Source organism: Phalacrocorax carbo, chromosome 4 (assembly GCF_963921805.1).
Source record: "Phalacrocorax carbo chromosome 4, bPhaCar2.1, whole genome shotgun sequence".
NCBI lineage: Eukaryota > Metazoa > Chordata > Aves > Suliformes > Phalacrocoracidae > Phalacrocorax > Phalacrocorax carbo.
In genome coordinates this window covers 19194419-19212653 of record NC_087516.1, presented here as the reverse complement: position 1 = coordinate 19212653, position 18235 = coordinate 19194419, and the positions used below count along the sequence as shown (strand labels likewise).

General features: G+C 37.2%; 1 protein-coding gene across 2 annotated transcripts in view; it reads left to right on the top strand.

The window, feature by feature from the left end:
- The window catches only part of KCNIP4 (potassium voltage-gated channel interacting protein 4), a 354092-nt gene that overhangs the window by 284938 nt on the left and 50919 nt on the right, over positions 1–18235 (top strand). The gene's annotated exons all lie outside the window — the stretch shown is intronic.

Genomic DNA, 18235 nt, shown 5'->3' with positions numbered 1-18235 from the left:
AACTCATTTCTAAAAAAAACACATCTCATCCATTTACACAGATCAATAATATCTGTTATTTTATAAGTTTCTGTATTGGGCCATAAAGTGGGAAAGCTTGAGAACCTTGTATTACTGATTTGGATTTGAATTCTGAAGTATTTGCTTATGTGCTTTTCTAGCTACTGATCTTCTACACAAGAATTGGCATTCAAGTGTTCTGCACTCTACAGTAATAGTAATTAACAATAGTTTGATGAGCAAAGCAAATGGCTTATAATAATGTATTAACATTCTTGAACGTGGAGTTTATTTAACAGTAATAAGGATGTGTTCCATTGAATTAAAATCACACCATATTCTATGAAAAAGGACCTACAATGAACTATTTATTATATTCATATATTTCTTGGAGTTAAATTCCACAAGCAAAAAGGACTGCAAATTGAACAGGTTACCGTTACTCATATCTGGCTTCCACAGTTTTAAACAACAATCAAGAGGTTTTCTCCACCTAGCTATTAGGCATCTAGTAACCTTCTCAGAAATAAATTACTTTTTATTTTGTGCATGAACAGCTAAGGGGCATAACAAGAAATGGAGTACTACTACTCCTGCTTGGATTTACTTTACACCAGAAAAATCGAGTTCTGTATTCAAACATAAAATGAGAATTATATGCCAAGGGCTGTATAAATTTTACTTTTTATTTGGTTCTTTTTAATAAATTACTACAGATTTGATTGTCTACTTGTAATATTTGTGTCTTAATTAGAAAATGTATTATTAAAAATGTAAAAATAAAAAAGTATGTAGTCATTCTGGATTTTTGAGTATGACACAAGTGTTTCTTTGAGAATTTATATAACCACATATATTTATCCATCTATAAATATGGTTATATTTCTATCTGCTCACCTGATTTTAAAATGAGCAACAAAACACATTTAATTTTGCAGACAGCATTTTAGGCTCCTGTCTCCAGCAGCTGACATTAGACAGCTGTGCTGTTTGGGTTTGTGTATGTATGTGTAAGAATCCATAATGAGTTTTTTATTTCTCTATTTTATTGCATCTGCCTTATTTCTGTTGTCTGGGAGTTATTGCCAAGTCTCTATATTTCACACTTTAAAGAGTTAACTGTAGCTTCTAGTCTGAAGCAGCATGTTGTGAGCACTCTGAAGAAACAATGTGAAATTACTACTTTCTTTAAAATGTGACTTATTTCTGTTCCACTGGGAAACAAAGAATTTGAAGAAGACTTGAGGAACTCAAAAGGAATTTCAGTTTATCCTTGGCAACAGTTTCCAGCTGTGCCCAAGATGGCTGAGATCCATGTGTGAATGGGCTATTGGAAAAGAAGAGAGCAGCACGAGGAAAATTGCCAAACTATAATAATAAAATAGTTCAAGGTATTTTATTTAATTGCAGTCAACAGCGGAAGTAGTCTGGAAAAGAAAACAAAACAAAAAAAACCAAACCCACCCCTATCAGAGCTTTCTGTAAAAGAAAATAGCAAGTGGATTTGCTTGCTTTTAGGCGTGCCAAAAACCAGTACCCAGCAGGACAATTTATGGTAGTATGGCAAGAGTGTGGTTTGTGAGGATCCCTGGGGAATCTCTCTGAACTGAGCAGATTTGCCCTGGCAAGACTCCCAGATCAGGAACCCTTGCTCTAATGGGACTTTGCAAATACTTATTTTTATTAGTGATAGGATCTTTGGAGCAGGGTGTTTCTCTACTGGAAGCTTGATTCTTGTTGGTTCCTGTGTGCTAGCTTTACAATATCCAGTGATCTTCCTACCTATTCTCTCTCTCCCACATTTATTCACTCATAAATTGATGTTCCTTTGCTTGCTCCTCTTAACACAAGCTGTATGTGTTATATCATATGGTTACTTTACTCTGGTTTAGCTGAAAATTTTGAACACTAAATGGAAAAATATTTAGTAATAGGGAATGAAGAAGACATAGGGATTATATGTATAGGAAATAAGTTACAACTGATTTATACCAGCATCTCTGAAGTTCAAAAGTCAGATGTATTTCTTCTGATTGATACCAAGTAAGCAGGAGAAAAATGAGATACAGTAACCTCTTCAACAAATTATGACTTGTTTGGAAAGAACTGATGTAAAGCAGAAGGATTAGGACCGTGAGAGCAGCAGTCCCAGGACCTGTTCTTCCTTCACAGCTGAAAGCTTTGTCAGGCTCAGTGTAGAAGTTTGCTTCTTGTAGCCCATGACAGAGGACTGCAAATGCTCTTTAGCTGAAGTTAAAATCAAGTACTTCTTCCTGTTCAGTAGCTGCCACTACTCTTTCTTTCATTCTTTCTAGTAATTCTTTTGAGTTTTCAAAAAATATTTTGTTATTTATAAACGTTCTGTATGAGATTATTGCCTAAGGATCAGATTAAGCTTGGATTTATTGCAGTAGGTATCATGAGAGCATAAATTAATGTCTTTGTCCTCCTGTGCATGGTGGGACCTAAGCGACCAGTAGGTAGATAAACAGCCACTGATAAAAGCAGAAATAAAAGACAAATAAAATACAAAGCAACGCCCACTTTAAATGCCTTTATTCATGCCATTCACAACTCTCCACGTTTCTAAGTAAAAATTCAATCTGGTTGTAGCTCAGTGCACAAAATGAAGAATTTAAAGGGGTGGCTAAAGAAGAGCGTGCTCCAGTTCTCATTTCCTTCTGCATGCAGTGAGATGAGTAGAAAGAGTGAAAGTCTTAGCTAGAAATTCAGAGAACTGTGATGAAAAGCTGAGATCACCAAGGGAACAAAGGAAGACATCAACCTTATATTAAGGTAACTAGCCTAATGAATTATATATAGTTAAATAGTGGAGAGTTTCTACAAGGCAAGAAGGGAATATTGCTGCTGAAGGAGCGACATGGGGAGGGAAGTTTAAGAGGGATGTTTATCCAGGCTACAAAGCAGTAAGCAATAAGTTAATGTCAGGGTGACACGTTTATGTCAAGGCAAGAAAATTATCTTAGTAGCCGATTTTGAACAGACTGCAGGAAACACTAAAACTAGGAATGTATAAATGCACAACAAGTAAGAACTGTAATATGAAGCTTATAAGGAGAAATGGAAGCTGCAGGTGAAAGAGGAAAATTTGATCACTAGCAACTGAAAAGCCCTGCAACCACGGAAAACTACATGTTTTAATAGTTACAAAATCAGGAGGATGTAATCAAATGTCCCCACCTGTTGCAGCAGTTTATTTCTTTTATCTTGCAGCCTGAATTGCCACAGGGAAGATTTGTAATCAGCATCAGCATGCTGCAGGCAGTGTTTGTGTGTGTGCCTGTGCGTGCAAGTGTTGCTTCATCGAGAAAAGCACCTTTAAAAAGTCGTCAAAAAAAAAAAAGTTTTAAACTGTTATTCAGTAATAAATCCATACTCCATAGGTTGTTTGCAATGGTAAGCAATGTGTCAGGATGGAAAGCCAGTGATCAGTTTAAACTTTTTTCCTGACGATTTTGTGCAAAGGTTTCAAAGTTCCTTTATAAGATGTATTTCATATCTTCTTGTTCAAGCAACTAATTTTATTAGGATTTTTAGCTGGTGAAAGCAAAGCTTTTCTCCAATTGTCCTGATAATGCTCTGTGAATTAATCAGCCTTTTAAATGTTGTAAATCATAGGAAAACTAACAGAAATAGATTTTTGGAATTTTTTTCACATACCTATTGCATGTGTTAGATAAATTTCATTGTTATGACAGTGTATTCACATCCCACCTGAATACACCACTATCCCAGGCATGCAGACAACATTATTTGCAGAGATGTGCTGTCAACTGCATCAGGAAACAGAACCAGGTTCTGTTCTTACGCAGTGAGATGCTGTGATGGGAATTGGTATCAGGGAAGAGAGGAATAGACAGCAACCCTCAGCTCGGGGAGTTCAGGTCTGCCATTGAATCACAGAATTAGTTTTACTAAAAGGAAGAAATTTTTCATTTTTTGTACTTTGTAAATTATTTAAACATTATTTCAGAATGGTGCAAATGCATCCTAGTATTTTAAATATTTGCAAATATGAGACCCCTGAATTTCAATAAGTCTTTAAACTGTATATGAACTTTTTATCACTTAAGTTCTTATATCACCACTGCTAAGGAGAATTTGTTGTCTCAAATTGGCTTCTTTAAATATGACTTTTAGAACACTAGTGAAAAAATGACAGTATTTGAACAGTGCTATCCAGATCATTAATTCTTAAGCCTATCTGAGATTATAGTCTCAGAATGCAAATGTAGTCAAGACAGACTAGAAGATTGAGTAGAAGTTCTGCATTTTGGCACAAGATTATGATTGTGTAACAGATTATGCACCGGTCCCTATGGAGGATGGGATTTGCAAGAATGTATTTGTTACTTCTAGCCCGCCTAATTGAAAATCTCTCACACCCAGCCTCTAAAATTCATCATGCACACATACTAGGTACTTTTAATTAACTTAGTGCTTGTTAAGGCTGTCATCTGTTGCGTGCTTAGCAGTGGTTTTCAAGCTGGAACTGTGCACACAGTTGTAAAAGCTACAAGAGTAACTGCGTCATTCCTAAGGAAACCAGAACACTTTTGAAATAAAACACTGCTGTTACTTCTTTGTTAGCAGGGATACTGCACCGCTTCTAACTATATTAATTAATATATAATAACCTTGTACCAAGGTTATACCAATTTTTACCTCAAGTCCGGCAGCTTAGCAACTGAAAACTATCAGTGTTTAAGAAAGGCTTAGTACAAATGTGTAATGTCACTATCACCCCAAATCAAAATGAGCTTTACCCAAACCATCAAACTTGGAATATAAAACTTAAGCTCCAGACAAGCCCTACTGAACTCTGTGGAAAATTTGCTGTTGACTTTGACAGCAGACTTGGAAGTGACCTGCTCCTGAATGATCTAGGTCAGAGCTGACTCTCCTGGGACTAGTTCAGCAGAATCGAGAAGTGTGCACTGGTTTAATTTCCCTGTTTTCTGAAAGTTCACTGAGCTCGCAATGAGACATCTCTCCTAAGACATAAATTCATATAAAGCACTTAAAAACACATCTCAGTGACAGCCTAAAGCATGCAGGTTAATTATTTCCACTTAGAATAATTAGGTAATAGTGTGAACACTGTGAATGTATGCTCCACAAATCATTCATTAAGTGTATCTCTTTCTGGTCTTCTCTGACTCTCTTAATGAGTATGAAAAGACTTTTCGCTACAAAGTACAGAGATGCTTGTAAAGGGATGTTATAAGTGGCCGCCATCACCAGCAGCTCGTGGCTTGGGGATTCCTCTTTTTGGCCGCTGGAGCCCAGCCCAGCGTGCTTGGGGGTCTCCAGCCCAGGCCAAAGGATGTGGCTGCTGCTTTTCCATTTGCATGATCAACCAGCCTGTATCCCAGACCCCTCTTACCCACCACACAGGTGGTCACTGGCTTGTCCAGCTTGGTGCTCACTGTAAACCTGTGCGCACTCACACGCTCATCCCACAGGCACCGTGCTCTTGTGGGTCCACCCAAATACCAGCAGAGACCCTCTCCCTGCCTGATACCCCCGCCCAGACACAGGGTCCCCTACTCACCAGCTGGTCCAGCTTGAGGTCTGCTACTGAATGACACCCCGTGCACACATGATCTGGGGCAGCTACAGACACTTGCCCCCCCTCCCCCCAGCACACAGCACCAGGCACACGGGCTATGTGACCTGTGGTCCCTGCCTGTGCTGAGTCCCTCACTCGTGCGAAACTTCCCCAGGAGCTGTCTTTCAGGGAGCACACTGCTCCCACCCCAGGGACTGGGGCTGAGATCCCAACCCACTCCAGTGGGTGGCACAGAGGCCCCACTGGCCCCGGTAGCTGACTCCAGCTGCTGGCCCTTTAGCAAATGTAAGCATATCTGAGTCCACCAGTGTACATGTTCACATACGCCAATGCACAAAGTTGCAATAAGAAGCTGAATATGGAGGTAATATTTGAGAGTTCTATCACCATTTATAATATCACCCTGTTTACTCTTTCGTTCTAATACTTAGCTCCTTTTTAACATTTTTACATTTTCTCTCTCTTTCCTTTCTCTGCTGAACCCTTCTTTTTCATTCTAGCTCATCTAGTTTCACCCATTTAATTATTTTCCATCATCTGTCACTCACTTCTCATAGACTCATCTTTTTGTCTTCAGTTGCTCTCTCTAGTCTTTTTACAACAGTGTTTTTCTCTCTTTGATTTCATATTCCACAGCACAGGCATTGCATTTCACTGTTTTTTAGTTCTCCAGTCAGAAATGATCCTTCATTTTGTTTGAAACATCTGTTGGTTTTCCTCCTTTACAAAACTCGGTGAATCTCCACTAAACCAAATAAACTCAGTTTGTTACCACGTTTTAATCACAACTATGAACTCAAACTCTTTAGGATATTTTCTTTACAGGTTCATGCCGCCATGCTGCCATGCTGAGCCTACCAGCCCCGTAAGCAAGGGAGTGCTCGGAGGGTCTCTCGCATCTGGTCACTGACCAGGCACACTACCATTGAGATGTCAGACGAGTCTGCCCAGTGTTAGGGCCCATTTCACTGCTACTGGAGTATCCACCTTGCTTAGGCTGTGGTAAAACACACCAAATCCTCTGTCTTTGTATCCATAAGCCATCTGCCAGGTCTCAGGTTCCTCAGCATCACTTGCTTTCATCTGCCAATCTGTTTCTGTTGCACTAAATTGCTTGTCAATAGACATAGCCAGGGTGACTTTTTCTAAGTTGAGTGTCCTTCCTGAATATAAAATAAATAACTCTTGAGCCACAAAAATTTTTTTTTTTTTTTGGCCCAGAGTTTATATCTGCTGCTTTTTTCTTTGGAAAGAAGCTGCCGTTCCATTAAAGCTATAGAAACATGTTTGAATCAAAGCCCAATGAAAAACAACAACAAAGTTCCTTTATTTCTTTTGATTCCTACTTACACACTGGGTTTTAAATCTGCTGGAAAATGTTACATACAAAAGCTGTTACCTGTTAAGTTCTGCAGTTCAGCATTTTTATTTCAATTCCAAAATCCCTTTTAGCAATACCGGATTAGGAATTTCATTAATAATATACAACTGTTTTATTGCTTAGGATAGTAAAAGAACCTGACTTAAAAGTATTGTACTGGACAGATATATTTTTTTTTAAATTAAAAACATCTTCCTCCTAATCTGTCTCCTTCCTAGACCCCCACAAGATAAATACCTTTCTGTTGATGTAATTTATTGTGTTATAATTTGTCTGTATTACAGTTAGTTAAAAACGTCTATACACTTCTCATAAACAACGTAAGGGGAAAAATGAAGGAAACTGCATAGTTCAGAAACTGTAGTCAAACACATCTGGTTCATTATGCATGCTCTCATATGCTCACATGATCCACTCCAAGTGAGATTTTTCTAAAGAAAGCAAATTATCTGGTATAAATACGTTTCCTGTCACAGGGGACCAGCTTGATTTTATACATGCTCTGGAAGTGTGTGTGCAAGTGTATTAAGTGGCATTAAATGAATGAAGTGGTATTGAAAAACTCATACATTTTCAAGCTTTGTACTGAAGAAACTCTGTGATTTTCAGTGTTTACACTCCTAGAGATGTTTGTAACAGTTTTAGATAATGTTTGCCTTAAACATTTGCATAGAAACTGTTCATAACATAAGCAGTTTTTCAGGTTGAAAATCTGTGTATATGTCATGGGAAGGCATGGATTGAATAATAAAGCTGTATTTGGGAAATTTAATATAGGCTTTAAGGACAAAAGTGTGGCCATTTCCCTGTTTTATAATTTTATAGTTTGAGACTTCTCTATTCTCTCCTGTGATATTAACTTTTTTCCTCTCTTCTTTCATCCTTTTCCATTTGCCAATCCCACAAATGCCCAACTGCAGTTAATGTTTTTGACAAGATCACTTGTTCTCTATCCTTCATTTTCAATCCATGTTTAAGTACTTTTGGCCTCCAGATTTCCCAGTTGACCCTGACCTCTAATTTGTTGGTCAAGAAATGTTGCTACAAGCTCCTAATCTGGGTCTGCCGTTGGGGGGAGGCTGATTTAAAACAGTATGTACAAGGAAATTTCGAGTGAAGGACAGCAATCTCACTCTTGAAAGTGTGTTTCAAGGTAGTCCTTTAAAAGCTGCCATCCATTTTCTTAGCCCCATACCCTGACGGCTTCTCTTTACAGCAGTTCTGATGTGGTTTATAGCGCTTTAGTTGTCCGTAAAGCTGATAGGTGTATTTTGTGATGAAAAACAGAAAGTTAGGGGCTGTAAAGCAAGATTCACTAAAAATACACATGTACAGAGAAACGAGATTGGCAAGAATGTTTTCCTGGGTTGGCAAAACATGCTGACGATCTGTAGAGTAGCCTACTGATAACTCACAGGGTTCCTCGGCAGGTGTTTCCAAAGAACTGAGGCTGAAACTTATAAATATTTATGTTGTACATAATTTTGTTTCATTCCCAGACTCACTACACAGAAGAAACACGTACTCTGATTTGGCTTTCTTCCTTAAGTCCTGAACTGTGAATATGAAATCTGCACTTCATTTTGTCTCCCTCGCCTCTCCATCTGTGCTGAACCATTAGCAGTTTAGTGGGGCTGCCAGCCCTTAAGGCCCTGGGAGAAATTCCATCATACAGCTGAAATTGAGCACAAACCATTATGCCAAGAAAACACCTCATGCATTTCTTCTTTTTTTTTTTTTTTTTTTTTTTTTCAGTACCTTTGTCACTTCCTACCAAAATTTTAGATTTAGGAAAATTACCTGTGCAGCTTGCCTTCCAGGTCTTATACTAACCCTCCTCGAAAAAGATCACTTTCCAAACTAACACAACATAGGCATTTTTCCCATTTTCATGGGAAGACTTAAAATCCTGTCAGTGAACAAAATCCAACTTCTAGCACTACTGGGAGCTTAGCGGTATGGCCAAGGATGTGGCCACTGGACATTAATACTGCCGAGTAAAAAGTGAAGCAAGACTTAAACAGTGGAAGCTCATCTGCTGTCTTTGCCAAATAAAGGAGGGCGACTTTGAGAAAAGAAACAGTAAACAAAAAAAAAAAAAAAAAAGAAAAAAGAGGTAATTTTACAGGTGACTTTTCTCTTTCACTAACAGTGAATGAAGAATTTGTTTGGAGAATTGTTTCTCATGTTTGCATTTCCTATTAAATAGGATGATTACCTGCCCAAAAAGCTCTTTTAAGCACTCAGATGAGCGTGCCTTCTAGGTTGATGTTTATCAACCAAATCTCATTATAAAACGTCAGCAATGAGGCAGGAGGCAAGGCAGGAGAGTGCTGCTTTGAACAGAGGGCATGTGCTGCAGGCAGGAAAGGTGGGCAAGGCTTTGGGGGCAAGGGCAGCCACAGCACAGTCCATTTTGTGCACTTAGTGCAGATGCGAGACAGAGTATCTGATTTATCTGCTACACCAGCAAAAAGTGGCTTACCTGCCCTCGCTGACTACAAATAATTTGCAAAGAAAACAATCTCACATAGGAATAGAATATTTTGCCTCTGAAAACTCCTGCAAAAATCCCTTGGCTTGATAGTCTTTCCTGGGTTAGTTTCACCTGTCTCTGTAACAGCAGAGCAATATGTAAAATGTACTGTCTTTCTAAAGCAGGGGTCATACGTCTGGAAAAAGTAAATATGTAAAGAGTTAAGATAGTGTACGTATAGATGTGTAAGATTAGGAATATATGGTCATTTATAAATCACTTGTAAGTCATCATTCATAAATAATTTTTATATTCTAATGCATCCCTTTTCCTTATCTTTTAAAGTCTTCTATGACTATATTAATTTATTATTTAATGAGAAAAAAATGTGTACTTTTTTGTGTATTCTTTTTTTTGTAACCAGGAGTATCAGATCTACATCAGCCTGCCAACATTGTGGTATTGGAGCGACTAGGTCACACACATAACAATGATCTGGACAATTTTGGCTGAATACGATTTTTAAAAGTAGCAATTCAAAAAACAATTGTACTGACTATGTGTATGTGTGGTACTCTCCATATTAACCCTTTACTAATAAAATTGCAGAGTTACAGTTCTTTGCTTTAAATATCTGTAAATTAGAGCTTTAAGCCATTGGTGCATTTATCAGTTGCAACTACAGACATAAATCATGCTAAATAGCAGTCACTCCTAAAGGATGTCTAGTATGCCCAATATCTATATGCAGCACATATATCAGTACAGCAGTACCTAGATATGAGAATACATAAGCCATGCTCCAGTTACAGACTGTTTTGTGAAGCCTGAGGACCTCTTGGGAAAATAGCCCACAGTTCCAGGTAGTGTTCTAGGATGAATTCTAGGACACACCCACAGTGAATTCTGGGGTAAAGCGTGTCTCAGTTTAATTTTCATTGCAGAGTAACAAATTTTCAAACCCAGGAACAAGAAGCACCAGTTCACTAACCTGAATTTGAAGAACCTTCACACTTAGTCCAGAGGAGTTTGTGGATGACTGGGTTAGGTATAACAGCTATGAAATCTCTAGTCAACTAATTATTAAAAAAAACAACAAACCCAAAACAAACAAACAAACCCAAAACAAAGAAAAAAAACAAAAAATCTCAAGAAGAGTTTGGAAAATTCAGCTGCTTCTGAATATCTCTTTGCAGACTAAGAATTGCTATTATTCTGTTCTAGAAGTTTGAAGGAAGCAGTATCAGTCCATCATTATCACGGTGTTGGTGCTTCATGGTTCTTCATCTTTTCATGAACAGCCATTTTGAAGACTGGTAATATGATAAGAATCTCTTACTATGTAATAAATACATTTTAATTCATCTTAGATTAATTAGCTTCTTAATGGCCATAGCTTTTTCCTCAACCTGTTTCAAACTGGGTGAATAGCTACAGAATTCACAGAAATTATTACAGTATTTAATCTTAACTAACACTTTTAGTGTTAGTATGTGTATTAAACAATGACTAAGCATTGGCCCACTGTGCAACGTGTTTCCTCTGTATTAAGTAGTCCTTTACTCATGAAAAATCACATTGAAAGCTGTAGTATGTCCATGACAGTGGACTGCTATAGCTGCAGAATAAACTGATGGCAGCCACTGGGAGTGAAAAGTTTCTAAGCTGCTTCCTCATACTGTGAGAAGATAAACCAATTCCTTCACCGATGCCCTGATCTTAGTGTCAACATTTTAAATTACCTGCCAGAAGTGAGTACAAAAAATATACTTTCCTCCTAAGTTACTCCTCTGGCATTACTTTCTCCCAGATATTTCTTTTTATTTTTGACCTTGATCATACCACTGCAAAGCCCATATGGTTTGCATTGAATTCTGTGAGCTTTTGTGTGAGCATGAAAGTAGCAAAATTGTTTGCTTGCTCAGGGCTATGAGCCTCAAACCCTTTGTTAATAACACATCCCTTTAGGTTTTGCAAAGCACTATATACATCTTCGGTAATTACACCTGTGTAATTACGTAAGTAATACATGGACAGTAAACCTTTGCAAACCTTAACTCAAATTAACAAGCTAGAAGTATATATGTCTAGATCATGTCTATGCTAGAAGAATTCCTAATAAAGAAAAAAAAATCCTTAAGATAAATTTCCTTTGTGTTCAGATACCTACATAGTGTGATACTGCAGACACTGCCAGCTGAGACCACAAGGTATCAGTTTAAAGGCTCAGTTTTTGTACTTATACTAAAAATATGGAGTTTGAGATACCCATCAGATCACAGGTTGTCTTTTATTTTATGCATTTGTCTGCATGGTGTTTCTGGGTTGAGCTGGTGGTTAAGTGCTACAGATGAGAAGTGTGTTCATTCTTATTATTTGTGTTAAAAGGTTTTGACATTTCCAGAGATGGTCGTTTAGGTCCATCTCTCCTTGTGCTGAGGCTGCATTGTTTCATCCATTCACCAGAGCTGCTGTTCTTGCAGAGGCAGAATTTGCTCGGTAATGGTTGATTTTTTTAAGGCTGGTGTTAAGTCTTTCCTGCTTTTCCTCATGTCCTTAATTTAATTTCCTTCAATGTTTTACTCGTACACAAACTGAGAAATATTTTTTCTTTCATTTACAAAGTTTGATACCCTTAAAGCATTCTCACTTTCTCCTTCTGTTCCCAAATACAAGTACGTATGTTCTCAAGATTGCCTACAAGCTCCGCGTAGTGTTACAGCTGGGAGGTTCCCTCTCTGTCTGGTTTGGTGGCAGAGAGGAAACTATTCGACATCATGTCACTAACACCAGTATTCAGCACAAGCGCAGTAGCAGGGCTAACCCAGCATTATCCTGGTGACTGTGCCACTAGCGTAGGAACGGTCAGTCATGTCTTTCATTTCTTGCTGCATCTGTTTTGAATTCTTGCTGTTGTAGCAAGAGCCATCGCAGAGCAACGTTTGTGTTTGAGCGCATACAGTCGAGACGAAAAGTGCAAGAGTTGCATAATGTCCAAACCAAGCTTTACCTTTCTCAGGAACAAAAATCATTTACTCAACTGTTTTACAGATGTTAAGTCTGTCATTTGCAGCAAATATCCATCTAGGAGATGCTTGCTCATATCACCCGTTTTGTATAAAATGGTTAGTTAAACCTCACAGACAGTTACTCTGACAATTGCCTTCACAGTAAATAAGGGTAATGCTGTTCACCTGCTTTATGGCTTATGAACATTAACTATTCAGACATGTCCGTATTTAAAGATGAAAATATAAATAATACTTCTTTTTATATATATGTACAATGCCAAATATAAAAGAAAAGGGAGACTGCCTACCCATCATGGTTGATCTTTCAATATTCTGAAAAGGCAAAAGTACCAGGTTGGTTATCAAAATAGCTGAATGAATTACATGGGAAAACTCAGCTGTGGAACTAGAAGACTGCCAGAAAGGACAACAAAAGATGTCTTTGAGATTTTATGTGGATTTGGTTGCATTTTCCATATGACACTTCAAAAACAAATAGAGTTAAAAGTCTTTAAAATATTTTAGCATTACATTTTTACATACACTCTTGCCTTGTGTTGTTTCAAATGCATAATGTGATATTTCTCTGTTAGATATCTTAAAGTGGGTTATAAGAACTTTACAAGAGATGCACATATACCAAAAAATCCCCTTTATTGGAAAGATACAAAATCAAAACAGTTTTGTTGTCCTGTTCAAAAATTCTGGTTGCCCTTTGCAATTCAGGATGGCTGCCGTCTCTTTGGCCTTTTCCCATCAGGATTCTGCTATAATGATGAACTCTGCAGCATGTACAGAAATTGTTCTCAAGCCTATGTTAACAGTCCTGATAATATATTTTTTAGGTTTCCTCTACGCTCAGAACAGTACCAAACGCAGCATTAAAGAGCGACTTATGAAGCTCTTGCCCTGCTCGGCTGCCAAAACGACATCTCCTGTTACTCAAAGCAAGTTTTATTTTTCACTTGATTTTTTTTTAGGTTTGCATGCATCAAAAGTTATACTTTCATTAACTGCTCATTTGAGAGACAAGATATCTGCTGAAGTAATCGTACGCTCTATTGAGTTTTAAAAGGAAGTGATGAACAGATTTGTGGGCTGGTAACCGATTTGTCCGTGCAGAGCGGGATGGCAAGATACCAGTGCCAGGGTCTGCCGCATGGGAGCTGTAGGAGCTGCTGGGCTGGCATTTATGCTCTGCGAGCTAGCTGAGAAGTGACTTACTGGTTAAATTAAACACCTGCTCTCAATGTAGTTGAAAATTGGTATCTTTTTGTGTACACATGTGCATGTGTCTGTATGTTCTTCTTATCCGGTATGTAGGATGGTATCAGCATTACTGGTCTGGGAGGAAGGGCTTGGCCCTGCAGGTTTTGACTATGTAACATCAAACTGTTTAGGGAATGAGATCTAAAGTATGTGTCTGAAAGAAAAATAATAATGAGATTGAAAAAAAAAAAAAGTGAATGTAGAGATAAAGGAAAAGCACCCCCAACACTACCTTTAACGTCTTGAGATGATGTAAGGAAAAAAAAATCTCTCCAGGGTACTAACAGAAAAAAATCGGGGGAGGGAGGGATATCCATACTTAGTTACACATATACATATATATACACTTAGATAGAGATCAGTTATAGGAATAAAGCTAATGTCTTCCTATATAAAAATTGGCTACTAAAACTGATTTTAAAATATGCCTGTGGACCCATTCAGTCTAGATTAATTTGGGTTAATTCGAGGCACTAATCTGAGCACCCTAAATGAAAAGCTGTGTGGTCCCTCTGCTTCTGGTATACTCTTCTGATAAAGCATATCAATCAACCTAAGGTAAAAAAAATGCCTCCAAGAGCAGTTCCTTGTTCCCAGGGATTATAGGACAACCTGAAGTGACTTGGTTACGAACACAGGCCCCTGTGAAGTGCCTAGACCTCAGTGGTATGGATCTAGGCTTTCTTTTTGCTACCCTACTTCACTGTCTTTCATATGCTCCTCTATAGAGATGACTGTGGTACTTGCTTTCCTTTCTAAGTATTTGAGATCTCAAAGACGGTAAGGACTAAAGATGTGGATGCACAGTGACTTTTTCATGGTGGCTTCAGCTGGTGTGTTTTACTTGAAAATTGGGTAGCTTGTAAAGGTCAGTTACTGTCATGTTACCTGACAGTAATTCATTACGTAGAAGTTGCTTTCAGCTACATGGCCTGAGTAATATAGCCTTAGACTATAAAAGGAATCATAGAATCACAGTATTTGGGTTGGATGAGACCCTTAAAATCATCTAGTCCAACCCCCCTGCCATGAGCAGGGACACCTTTCACTAGATCAGGTTGCTCAAAGCCCCATCCAACCTGGCTTTGAGCACTTCCAATGATGGAGCATAGAATAGAAAAAAGGAATAGAATAGAAGGAATAGAAGGTTTGATCCATGTGTTTGAAGTTGGTTGGAAAGCAACACATCCTTATTTCTTGCACATTTCTGTGCAAGCTTTTTCTCTGCACAGGTAACACAAAAATATTTAGAGTCAGTCTTAATAACCTCGACCATGCAAAACTTGTATTTTCTTGCTGAAATTGTTAGTTTAATAAACCAGAAGAGAAGTCAAAATGAAACTTGCGCTAAATATTTCATATTTGAGAACCAAATAGTAAAAAAGAATGCATTCAGCATTTTTCTCAGTACTCTCGTCAATAATGAAATGCTATATTAAATAAGAATGTTATATTAAACAAGAATATTATATTAAACAAGAATATAATTCTAGGCACACATTATTATCCCATTTTGACATAATGTGCTATTTGATTTCTTCTAGCATGAAAGAAGCAACATTGTAATGTACTAGGAACAAAGCCAGCACTAACTACAATAACAACCACATAATGCAAACTCCTTAGAAATTTTAAGGGCAATATTTTTAAAACAAGAAATTTGTTCTAATATGCATAACCTGAATTTGCACCTCTGTGCTTAACTTCTATGAATATGTGCAGAAAAAAGGTTACTTGAATAAATAAAATCTTATTTCAGCATTCCTATTAAACAAAGCATGTCAAATAATGCTTTTTTCTTATTTGTGTGCTTTAGCTTAGTAAGCCTAAACTTAAATCCATCCTTCCTTAGCTAAATGTTTAGACGCATGTGCTAGAGATAGGACTAGGCTCAAGAATAGTTTTGGAAATGAAATGCATGTGTACATGCAGTTATTAAATAGATAAGGGAGCTGTAATTGGGGGATTGTGCAGGCGAATGCACGTGCACAATTTTTACAGGTATGAACTGAGCCCTAACCTTGGGCACGCTTCTCCAACTGCCATTATTTGAAGAGTATGTCTGCTTTTTGCATTGCTTTTTGCATTTCCTTCTCTTATGAAGAACAGAAGGTTCAAAGCATAGCTATGGCAAATACATTAAAAACTGTCTTTACTATTTAGCTAGAAGAAAGCTACTCATTAATGAAATCAGTAATAATATTTTAATATATTAATGAGTGAATGTGAACTTGTTTCTGTTTTTCAGTTGTCATGTTAGCCTTTTATAAAAATATAATAATTTTAAAAAGACCCTTAACTTTCTTAGGCTGAAGAAACTAGAAAATTGAAATACCTAATTTTTCATTAATGCCATAGAAATCATTCATGTTTAGAAATAGATATAATTTCATGCATTTTCATTTTTTAAAGTATAGATTCTTTTTTTTCCTGCCTGGATACTGGTAGCAATAAGTGCAAAGAAAAAAAATTAGAAACCTGCAAGTGACTCATGAATGCTATAGTATTTTAATCAGCATAGTTGGCATGTTATAAGGAAGTTTACAGTTATCTTATTTTTTTATTATTTATATCTAGAAGAGACTACAGAAATAGAGTGTGAAAAGACTGTTAAACCGAACATTTGTATTAATAGAAAGCCAACACCATCAGCACGCTGCAGTCCTCTACATTCTGACCGAATCATTAAAACACAATAAAAACGTTTATTACTAAGGATATACTGAACATTGCTCAGCATCACCTTGTGTGGCCTTTGTCTCTAGTCTCACATTTATTATGTGTATTTGCTTAGCTTTTAGAAAAGCTTGTAGATGTATCTCTAGGTAGCCAGATATTTCACAAATGGATACTTAGAGAGCTCATCCCTTTCTGTCTAAACAATAGCCAATTTAAATGCCATATAACTCTTGGCATAGAAAACACAAGTGATTTTTCAACAATATTTATTCTCAGGTTGATTCTTTTGTCAATTTAGTATAAGCATTTAGTGTTGACTTGCAGTTGACAAAAAAATTCCACTGTGTATCTACAGCATGACATTGTTATAGAGACTTTAGTGACTATATAAAGAATATAAAAGGTTAATTGCTTAAAACATAATAGAAAGGCCTTAGAAGCTGTGCAAAATAAACCCTGGATCTTCTTATGCTGCTTACAGTGGGACTAAAGAATTTTGCTACACCTTCCATGGATTAGGAAGACAGCTAATTTCATCTAGAAATTCTGATTTCATCTAGAAAGGCAGGATTTTCAAGACTTCCTCTTTGCACCTCAGACTGTCTTTTTAAAGAAGAGAGCTGAAATTTTCTTATAATCTGTGAGTTCAGATACTGGCCCTTTAGAACTATTATCAAGCATCATAAGGTCAATGTAAAGTTGTGTCAGCTGGGGTTTTTGTAAACAGCATTTAGATTGGAAGTTTTCACAAAGATGGTAGTGGTGTATGAGTCATATGAGATAATCTACAAAGAAAAATGAAAGAGAAACATATTATAGGTTGTCCATAAGTCAATACACAACAGACATTCTGAGATAAGACTACAGGTGACACTGAGATCATCTGGGTGACACTGAGCTGTGCTAACAGCAGCATCTGTTTGACTGGAGAAAAGACAAGGCCCTACAATTTTGTGAAGATTTATCCAAATACTTTCCATATTATGATTATATATATTTAAAAGCTGTTCATTTTTTTGTTCAGCTGAACTGTATCTTCTGATGCCAGATTTCTCCCAAGCAGCTGAAAATTATTATTACTGCATTGTAGCAGAACAAAAATATGCGAAGGTGTAAGCATAATAATGTTTTAATGCAGTATCCTAATATTGTGCTCTTATGAAAGCTGAACTGAATAAAACTTTGTTCTAGGAATGCAGAGTCCCACACTCTGTAGAAATAAAATATATATCTTCAATATTGAAGAAGTGACTATTGTGAGTGTTTGTTTTCTCTCAAGTTACTGGTTTCTGTGACTTTATTAAATTAATCTGGAGTACTACATAACCTATGTTTAATGCTGGGAGTATTTAAAAACAGATGCATGCATTAATTCATATTTTTGATCAGGAATATGACTGGCACCCCATACTAAAAATGCATACCACAAGGTTCTTTAGCTATGTTATTGAACTTTCACTTTTGAAACTCTACCTGGGAAAAAAATGTGTTGGTATCTCACATTCTTTTAGGGCTACACTCAGCTCTAAGTCTTGAATGTGTATATCCACATCCTTATTCACCTAGTGATGAGGTCACTAAAATACTCATGTTTCCCACTTAGGCTGCTCACCCTGAATAATCACATTGCCGTGAAGGGTTTGTTATACAATACTCAAAGTAAGGTGTTCTGTTGAATATGCAGCATCAATCTCACACACTTTCCAAATCACAGCCTCATGGTAAAAGGAGAACACTGAGAATCCCAGTCTGATACAATGATTTCACACCCCTTAACCAACAAAGGGAAAATTTCCAGTATTCTGGAGACACTAAGGTTTTATAAA